Here is a 10,858-nt window from a genome sequence, read left to right as displayed (position 1 = left end):
ATGGAAAACAATTTCTGTTAATTTTAGTCAACTGCCCATAATGCACTAGACACTGCGATAACTTTGGCGTGAGAAAGTACAGATAACGAACTACGAAAACTGTGAGGCTGGTGCCACTTTGGCCACTGGGACATCTGGTCAGCCCGTATTTCTCTAATCTATTGTAATGTTTCCATAAGTGATTAAAGAAAGCACTTAATTCAGTTCCCAATAACTGCAGAATATATACTGTGTATATAATGAGTCAGGGAGAAACACTGAAATGGTAAGTCACTAACTGAAATGTTCTCAGCAAAAGCAATGTTTTAAATATATATATGAGAAAACGATGAAAGACTTCTTTGTCCAATTGTGTGGGAAAGAAGCAATTCCCACCAAAGAAAGAACTTATGTGCGTTGCAGAATAAAGTATAAATCGAAAATAATGATCACAGTCTTTACGAAATATACAGAGTGTCCACAAAAAATCCTTCTATAACCTGGTAGCGGTTATATCACTTATATACTACTATTATATTGATAAATTCTATATAAATCTCTAACCCAGGAGGGATAACTGTTCCTCCCTGATCCCTCTAAATGACGCCCTCTGAATCTCACCCTTTAACTGACTTATTTTTAATTAAAGAAGGTGTATTTACTTTAATAATCGTAAAACACATTTACGTCTATTACTTCCGATGCGAGAAATAAAATTTAGGCGCTCTATTTCAAATAATGCAAGAACTGTACATTTTCAAGAACTGAAGTCTGCTGACATCAGAGATCATATGGAAAGATCGAAAGATCTTCCCTATCTTTCCTTTCATATCTCAATCTGTGCTAATGCTACCTACTAATACGTATATAATATAAGGCAAGAGTATAGTACCTAGTAAAATACAAACCTTTCTTCAACAGTTGACAACTTGATGTTCTGGCAAACTCGGTCATAGCGTTAAGAAATACAGGTTTTATTGACTATTTGGTATTCTATCTCAGATATTACATGTTTAATATTTATATAGACTGGGTCTGTGTCATTTATATGTATAATGAGAGATCGGATTTCGTCTGCACGTGCACGGAAAGAAAAGCAAATAATTGGGTGAAGTAATTTCTACATTTTGTGATTGAAATTCTGGGAGTATCTCCGGTGGGACTGAATTTTCTTCGGGGGGAGATTCTCCCCGTGCTACCCCCTGAATTAATCCCTGTTCATACCTACTAACTACTTCATTATATTCTATGACATCATGCTACGTACTGGTAGCGGTACTTATGATGAAGATAAATGGTCTCTTTCCTTAACGGTTTGTGTCAACGCAACGCAAAGTCTTCTATATAGATATTCCGTTTATATTTTTTATTTGTTTAATTTTGCAAGTTTTGAGTTGTGTTACGCTCCGCAAATTTTGTTAAGGCTGGTACAAAATAAATAGTTTTAAGATCTCGAATAATCTCGATAATAGGTTTCGTTCCTTATGGATTCACGTCAACGTATGGAAATTATGCGTTTTGGGATAATATCACTTTTGTTCTATCCTTGTTCGAGAATTTGCGTTGCGTTCCTCTCCGCTAAATTGTTCGAAGACGGTACGGAATACAGCCCATGTTCTTTAAGACTTGAGTGTGGCAGTACTGTCTAGTGTGTTTACATAATGAAGGATTTAAAACTGGCAACAGTTGCAAACTGAATCCAATGAATTCCTGAATTGTTTTAGAAAATTATACACAAAAATAATTGGACACTAGATAAATAAGAGGCACTGAATTCTATATTTTAGTTGTAAGTTAAGAAAAATTCTTTATTTAATGAGTTACAAGTATCATGTATTAGGAAAAACCAAAACCGCGTAGTTGAACAATGTGGGGACCACCAAATTCTCAGCTGTCAGTCGAGTTTTTCTTTTTCTTTTTACATAAATTGTTTAATATAAGACTTAGTACTAGAAAAGGACAATGTTTAGCAGCTATTTTTTCCTAAAAATTGTTAGGGTAACCTTTATAAGACACGCTCCAGCTGCGCAAGTAGGGCCCTTTGAAAAAGTATAGTAGAGTAGGGTGGGGTAGAGTAGAGTAAGATATAAATAACTAGGGTAGGGGTTAGGAACGGGTTAGCTTAAGGTTAGGTAAGATTTGATCCATTTTCATAAAATTATTAGTGTAATTAGATCATTAAATAATTTCTCATTTCTGAGTGAGTATACCTGCTGGAGCGGGTGTTGTAAAGTTAACCCAATTGTTACAATTTCTGTAGTTTCTTTTCACAGTCGATTAGTTGTTTACTTTAAGCTAACCTAATCTAATAGAACCTAATGTAATGTTATATTATGTAATCAAATGAAAATCCATAGAAAGAAGTAGTGTCAAAGACACTAGACCCCCTTAACGAAACATTGACCACTTTAGGTTAGGTTGGGTTAGAGGTTAAATTCCAAAGTTGGTCATCCGTTTCTAGCAAAATTTTGAACATTTACCGTGAAGAAATTGATAATTTGCTTGTTTGTGTGCTTGATAGTGTATACGGAAAATGAGAGTGGTGATTATTTTCTTATATAAACGGTTGTAAATACGGAAATATTTGGCAAAACGGAGGGAACTACTTGGCGCAAGGTTACTTCATGGTAGAATAGAAAGGGTATAGGAAAGAAATAAGCATTCGTTTTGTAAACATGGCTGTGATAATCAGAAAACCTATTAAAAATAAGTAAAAAGTCTCAAATAATAAATCTCAAAATCATGCACGTGTAGTTTTCGCACACTACTAGAAATAATTGTTGAAAAATTGTAATTATTTCACTAATATACTTCTTATGGTTTTCGTAAAAAGATTTGCGCTGTGCGATATAAATCTGTCTCACTTGGCATAGATAAAATTCAAGGGAGCCACCAGAGGTAATTGTTGAAAAATTACTATCTTTTTTGATATACATATAAATACGGTTTCCGGATGTACGACATAAGAACTACAGAGCCGAAGCATAAACCAACCTTTGCTAGATGGCCACAAAAGCACGAATGTTATCTAACCGAGTCAGGGCAGATCGAAGCTGGTGAGCCCGTTTGGAGGTGCATCCGAAAGGAGTATGCGTGTCGCGATGGTGGGTATATGCGTAAGCAAGGATAGTGAAAAAAAGTTGGTTTTGGGAAAGATACGAGCTTCAATAATACTTGTCATGGTTTCATAGCAGTAACACTGCACTTGTAAACATAAAATACAGCTTCTGTACCTTTGCTGAAATACACCGCCGGTTGAAAATATTGAATAGAGTTATCTTTCATGTGCACTCACTTTCTTTATCCATTGTGAAGCACTTGTAATGATTTTACACTAGTAACCTAAAATACTGATGTATTACTTTGTATAAAATTCTGTCGCCTGCAGAAATGTGTTAATCCAAAATTAACCTACATTTCTGACTCCTCTTAGCTGTACAGTAGACTTCCGCTAGTCCGACATGCAACAATCTGGGACTGGCATGATTTTCTTAAAATTATTTATTTATTTTTAGCTGTAAATACTCGTAGGTAAGTCAAATCAGCCGGAAGCGTACGGGGTGGTTCGAGACTAACCGGAAGTGTTCGGCGTGCATTCTTTGCACGCTTGGCTGCTTATTTTGAACCAACACAATAAGTAATCAATTTACAACGCGACAGTGATCGTATAAAATATCGTGTCAAATTGTACTGTGAAGATTTTATTGAAATTAAACAATAGATGTGTTTACTAAACCGATTAGTAATTGACTCATTAGCTGGCATTGGACGAAACAATATGAGGCCGAGCTTCTTTTTGAATTGGAATCTGAGCCACTGCTCGGGTTATATCCGGGAAAAACACTCGTCAATGGTCAATGTCATATAATTGTAACGCATCTTAACGATTGATTTTATTTCTTAGAATTAAATTAACTGCCGTATTCACAAAAGCTTTCCGCTGACTTCTGTCCTAGCTAACTGGATCCAATCTCTACTTTCTACTCCAATTTCAACCAGATCCAACTTAACACTGTCGTCCCATCTGAGCTAGGTCTTTCTAATGGTATTTTTCCCATTTGTTTTTAGTTAAAATATTGAAATAATTCAGAATTTCTTCCATTCTGGCCACATGACCCACCAACCTGAACTTCCTAGACTCAATGTCCTAAACAAACTTAGGTAAACAGAATTAATTATACAGTTTCTCATTATTAAGTTCCTGTCATTCTTATTCGGTCCGTCTTGGGTCCAAACATTCATTGCAGGATTTTATTCTCAAATACTTTCGGTCTGCATTCTTCCCTCAGAGTAAGCGACCATGTTTCGCAACCATATAGCACAACAGGCATAATGATCGTTTTATATATTTTAAGCTTCAATTCTTCCACAGAAATCGCGAAGATTGAATATTTGAACTGAATAATAATCGAATTCCGTGCTTTCAGTCGACGTTTAATTTCTTCGTGGGCAAGGTTTTGCTCTGTTAATGTTGGTCCTAGATATATGAAATGTTCAGTTTGTCGAAAGTATAAGTTGAGACTAACGTATTCATAATCTGCATGGACTTCCATGCATTTAGTTTTATTTGAATTTACTTCTAAGTCTATGTCCCTACAGGTGTTTAATGAACCTTCTCCATAGAATTATCAATTTATAATTTAAATATGAAGTAAATCTTTTGTTAACTACATGTTTCAAAACACAAAGTTACACTTTATGGAGGAACCTGGCTGAAGCAGGTACTGAGTTTTTGTTTCAAATGTATTTTTACCTCAAACAAGTTCTCAGATCAATTTCATGAACAAAGGAACTTATATTACCATATTAACCTTAAAATATTCTGAAAATAGCCATTTATTCCTTCTATTTTATAAACAGAGCTTACATAAGGCTCCTGAATCCGACAGTTTAATTGCATTGCAACTTCGCAGGAAAGGCAACGTTACTTTAAAAAGCAACGATATCCAGTCTAGGAAAGATCCTAGAACTCGTAAGTAGTGAAAGCTGTAAATTTTGCTGTCTCATTGGAAAACCTACTGCAGGAAAAGAAAGTTGCTAGTTGAGTAAAGAAATCACAAGGGTGTCCAAACTTACGACACATACTGAAAACGCTTTTATATATATATACAACAAGATACGCACTTCCAAAAATTCCGTTTTTATTTTCTAGTCCAGGAAATCTAGAGCAATTTTACCCTCAACCTGGGCAAAATTGCAACCTTTAGTTTTACACCTGTATTTTGTTTAGGTACCCCACCTGATGAAAATATCCAAAATCCGACAAAATCGGACCACGGGAACACCCCCAAAAACGGGTTTCAAAATGGCGGACCATGGTTTTTCGAAAAAATCGTAGACCTTTACGTTGGCGGCTCTAGTAGTCCTCTTAATTGACACAGAGACATGAATGATACCTCTTTGAAACGCTCATAGACAACAAATTCTAACGAAGTGACTTTTGTACCCATCATGACAAACCCCTAGAAGAAAAAGAAGAAGAAAGTTGATTTTTGGTTTTTTTCTCTTTTAAATTGATATTTCTTGGACCCTTGCAACACTGTACGTCATCATACGCCTTCAGAAAAATTCCCACGCGTAGACCAGATATTGGTAACAATAACATTAAAAAAATGAAGGACGTAGGTTCAACAGTAAGGGAGATAAAAATTCGGAACCGAGGACCAAGGAAGGTCACTCTGTATATTTTTTACAGTGGTCTAAGTTATGTTTCTTAGATCTAGCATCCTCCCTAATTGTCACAGACATGGAGCATACCGCATTGGAAATCTTATGGAACCCCCTTGCCAACGACGTATCGTTTGTGCCCCCTGTGCCCAACCTGTAGAAAAAGAAGAAGAAGAAACCTTGAAAAAATTGGGAAAATCTACACTTTTACCTTTCTTGGGCTCTGGCAACCTTAAAAATCGTTGTGTAAAAGGTCCTGACGATAACCTCATCACACTTCAAGAAAAGGGAGCTGAAGGAGTGAACATTGCCAGTAAGGCTCGTGGTAGTAACATTCTCGCCGCTGCAGGTATGGTGGTTCATGTCTTTTGTCGCAAACGTTACGTTGATAAGAAAGATATTGCGATTGCCCTAAAAAGAAAAACGTCATCGCCGATTCAAAGACGAGTTACTCGCTCGTCGGATGGGTCCTTCAACAGCAACACTGACTGCCTTTTTTGCGGAACGCCTGTCTTATTTGATGACCGTCACGTGTTGAAATCAGAAAATGTGCGAGTGAAAACACAAGCATTGCCACACAGCATTTTAAAGTGTTGCAATGAACGAAACGATAACTGGTCACAAACTGTCCGAGGTCGAATTGAGTACTTCTCATCTGATCTTCATGCAGCAGATTGTGTCTATCACAGATCATGTAGTATCAACTTTCGAATAGGTAAAGCAATTCCTCAACAATACTGCACCGATAATCAGTCAGCGTCAAAAAAGTTCCGGGCTGGCCGACCTACAAATCATGAGAGAATCCGTGCATTTCAGCGCATCTGTAGTTATTTGGAAGAGCACGATGATGAGCAACTAACTGTTGGAGAACTTGTTACAAAAATGGGCACATTTCTTGAAGGGACTGATCACATTGCATATGACAGACGGCACATGAAGCGTCAACTAATGGAGTATTTCGGTGACAAAATTATAATTTCTAGTGACCGTGGAAAAAACGACTTCATTACACTTCGAGAAACTGCCAATCACATTCTACGGGCATATCGTGATTTGCCACGAGAGTATGATGAAGAAAAGGAAAAACATAGAATCATAGAAACCGCAGCTTGACTGATCAAAAGCGACATAAAATCCAAACTACAATCTGGAAGTGATGCATATCCTTCACCCAGCGAGTTGACCATTCAGGAATCCCTTCAGTACATTCCACCTAGCCTTAAACTATTCTGTGCCACACTTTTTGCCGGAAAGGACAATGAAACCAAAATAGCATCGATTGGCCAGTGTTTGATGCAAGCACCCAGACCAAGAGCTATATTAGCTCCTCTGCAGTTAGGTGTTGCTGTGCAGCTGCACCACGACTATCGATCGAAACACCTGATTGACACGCTACATCACCTGGGATTTTGCTCTTCATACGCGGAAGTGCAGCGGTTTGAACGCTGTGCTGCAAGTACATTTGGTAATCTTGTGACCGAAATGTCAGCAGACCAGACTCTTTGCAGCGGATAATGTAGACCATAATCTCCAAACGCTGAGTGGTTTAGGCACATTCCATGGTATGGGAATGTTGGCGGCCAATACTCCATCCACTACTACCAATCTAACCATTCTTCGGAAGCCTGTCTCTGATGCTGATGTGAAGTCCCTTGCCAGTGTTCCCATTCATGCATACGCTGAAGACAGGGCTATTCTTGAAAAGGTCAACTGTGAACTGGTAACAGCACCATCACCGAACGAAAGCTCCCTGGACATTTTGTGGAAACTTCCCTGGCGCTTTCCGTCACGCACTCCAAACTGGTCAGGAATGATGCAGGCCATTCACGCAGATCCATCTCTTCATCATCCAGGGAAATCCACTGTTCTCTGCTTACCGATTATTGACCTCCCTCCATCTGATATGTCATGCATCTATTCCACTTTAGTAAACCTGAATAATCTTGCGAGAAAATATAAAGTCACACCAATCATCACCTTAGACCAACCACTGTTTTGGAAAGCTTCACGTATCCTGCATGACAGAGCACATAATACCAGTATTAAGGACACGGTTCTCCTGTTGGGCTCATTTCATACTCTGATGAACCTTCTAGGAGCAATTGGTTCCCTGATGGATGGTTCAGGCTTACGTGAAATCTTGCATGAGGTTTATGGAGAAAATTCGGTTGTACATATGTTAAGTGGCAAGTCCGTAGCAAGAGCCTTCCGTGCGCACATGATGGTTGACCTCGCACTAAGTGCATTGCTTGTGGAGAATGTTTTTCTGGAGACCAATAACGGAATACACAGAACTATCAACGATGCTTACTCTCTCTACCAGAGTCTGATGTCGGGTGAGATTAATGTAACTGGAGCTAGTTCTTCACCTCTTCTTCAAGAAGCCCAGAAAAAATAGAAGAACGAAAGTCAGAACTTATTAACACATCAAAAACAAGTCAGTTGTGGCTTGCATACCAGCGCATGTTGACTACAGCAAGGAAACGTGTGGCAACAGACCGAACAGGAAGCTGGGAGGATCACCTTGATGCTATAGCAGAGTGCATTCCCATATTCGCTGCAGCAGGACACTTCAATTATTTGAAGTCGACATGCTTGTACCTACAAACAATGTTAACGCTGCCATCGGTTAATCAACAGTTCACGAAAGCTTTCAAAATGGGTTCGGAGTTATTAGAAGAAGCAACCGTTATTGGTTGGGTTGTCTTCTGATCTAGTCATAGAGCAGGTTCTGATGAGATCGCTAAAATCCACTGGGGGTCTAACCCATGGGAGTGGAATGTCGGAGATGCAACGATCTTTGTGGGTGCTCTCAATGCCAGCATGCTCCGAGTATAATCTGGCGATGCAAACTCTTACTCACACAGCATATGTCACTAGCGAACAACATAAAGAAGCCGAAACGTCAAGAATGTCACGTGATATCAGTGACATACGTCGCATTCTTGCACGACTGCAGCCCATCTCACCATTTGACGGAGACAAATCATTGAGAAACAATGTCACTGGCGTCATAGCGGATTCCTCGGTCAACGTCCATAATTTATTTTCAGTTGGGGAAGAGCTTGCGAAGAAACTATCTGGCAAAGACCTGTTCACTGTGAAGTGGAAGCGTGCTGATAAAGTCAAAACTTTAGCATCCCCGAGTAGTGTTAAAATTAGCAACGATATCTCCGTCGATTCGAATCTTTTGTTTCAAAGACTGTTAGTTGTCGCTAATGCAGGCAGCACATCTTTAGAGGAGACCTTAGCTCATGAATTATGTGCCTACCCACCAGCTTTATTTGCCTTTACCCAGCATGATGCGTAAGGCAGACAAAGCCCCACTGGCCCATGTGATACTAGAGTTCAGCAAGCAGCAGACCGCACAGTTTGAGAAAACGGAGCCAGACAATATTCTGTATGTCTTAGACGGAGGATCTTTGTTACATAGACTACAATGGTGTAAAGGCAGTTCGTACGACAATATCGCTGCATCATTTGCTGAGTATATAGTTCGTAAATATGGCACATCAACCATCGTGTTTGATGGGTATGGATCACCATCAACGAAAGATGTCACACACCGCCGTCGAGCTGGATCCTGTGCTGGTCCAACAGTGCATTTTATGCCATCGATGGAATTCGTGGGCAAAAAGGACAGCTTCTTGTCCAACAAAAGTAATAAGGAGCAAATGATCGACCTCATAACAGTCCACCTAGAGAAAGTAGGTTGCACAGTGCTTCACGCTGACGGAGATGCTGATGTCCTGATAGCCACAACAGCAGCCACAGCTTTCAAAACCTATCACACTTTTGTGATTGGAGAAGACACAGACGTACTACTCCTATATTACTCACAACCGACTCCATTCCGCCTCGTCTACCGCAGTGACATAAATACAAGAAAAAACGTTAAGCCCAATTATGACATACACCTAATTCGTGAAAGTCTCAGTCCCAGCTTGTGTGAACATCTCCTCTTTTTGCATGCCTTTACTGGTTGCGACAGCACATCACGAGTGTATGGGCTTGGAAAGCAGAAGGCATTTATAAAAATGCAGAAAGCGCTTCGAGAAATAGCTTCTGTATTTTGTTTTCCTGGCCAGCCAGCAAGCGCAATAATCGAAGCCGGGCATAAAGCAATGGTTCTATTGTTTGGGGGTGATGATCACATCGACCTCACTCGTCTTAGACATCGCATGTTCAGTGCAAAAGTCACAACAGCCAAATGTTTCGTAGCTCCAGAAAGACTGCCACCAACTGCGTCTTCCACCAAATTCCACTCTCTTCGCACATACCACCAGGTCCAGGTGTGGAAGTCGAAACCTGCAAACGCTACAGAATGGGGCTGGCAAGAAAGGAATGGTGAGCTCCACCCAATCTTATGTGATCTACCACCAGCTCCAGCGAATTTGCTCACCATTGTTCATTGCAACTGTGTTACCGCGTGTGCAACAACGCATTGTACTTGCAGAAGCATGGCCTTCCATGTGCTATTGCTTGTGGTGTCTGCCAAGAAACTGAATGTTTTAACTGTTCAAATGAATATAGTGAGGACAGTTAGCGTAGGCGATGACGATGTAGATGTGTAATTAGCCTCCAAAAGTCTTTCGTCTTCCCATTCTTTTGCTTTCGAATATTTTTGCTTTATATATAGGTGTTATGTTTCTATAAAACGAATTGTCTTGTACACTGTACTATGGTATGACCTTCTATTTGCTATTTCTTGTGGTGTGTGCCAAGAAACTGAATGTTTTAACTGTTTAAATGAATATGGTGAGGACAGTGTTAGCTTAGGCAATGACGATGTAGATGTGTAATTTTCCTCCCAAAGTCTTTCGTTATTCCCATTCTTTTGCTTAAGAATATTTTTGTTTTATGTATAGTACTTATATTAAAGCGACCTTTGATTTAAAGAAAGAAACAAGATTTTTTCAAGCGTACAACGATTATCAGGGTTGCCAGAGCCCAAGAAAGGTAAAAGTGTAGATTTTCCCAATTTTTCAAGGTTTCTTCTTCTTCTTTTTCTACAGGTTGGGCACAGGGGACACAAACAATACGTCGTTGGCAAGGGGGTTCCATAAGCTTTCCAATGCGGTATGCTCCATGTCTGTGACAATTAGGGAGGATGCTAGATCTAAGAAACATAAGTTAGACCACTGTAAAAAATATACAGAGTGACCCTCCTTGGTCCGTGGTTCCGAATTTTTATCTCCCTTACTGTTAAACA

The 10,858-nt window shown here is 39.4% G+C and overlaps 1 protein-coding gene across 6 annotated transcripts in view; it reads left to right on the top strand.

Annotated features, from left to right (window-relative positions):
- The first annotated feature begins 1,612 nt into the window (after nucleotides 1–1,612).
- LOC145666964 (uncharacterized) overlaps nucleotides 1,613–10,858 on the top strand; it is an 87,637-nt gene continuing 78,391 nt past the window's right edge. For 5 of the 6 annotated variants that reach the window (XR_014127842.1, XM_081734603.1, XM_081734604.1 and 2 more), the window contains exon 1: nucleotides 1,613–1,768. The gene's annotated coding sequence lies outside the window, so the exon portion shown is untranslated. Of the gene's footprint in view, nucleotides 1,769–3,065; nucleotides 3,084–10,858 lie in introns of those variants that run through there. The other variant, XM_081734602.1, reaches the window with a different exon arrangement.

Source organism: Thermobia domestica, chromosome 12 (genome assembly GCF_964235325.1).
Source record: "Thermobia domestica chromosome 12, izTheDome1.hap1.1, whole genome shotgun sequence".
In the NCBI taxonomy this organism is placed as follows: Eukaryota; Metazoa; Arthropoda; class Insecta; order Zygentoma; family Lepismatidae; genus Thermobia; species Thermobia domestica.
This window is presented reverse-complemented; position numbering and strand designations above follow the sequence as displayed.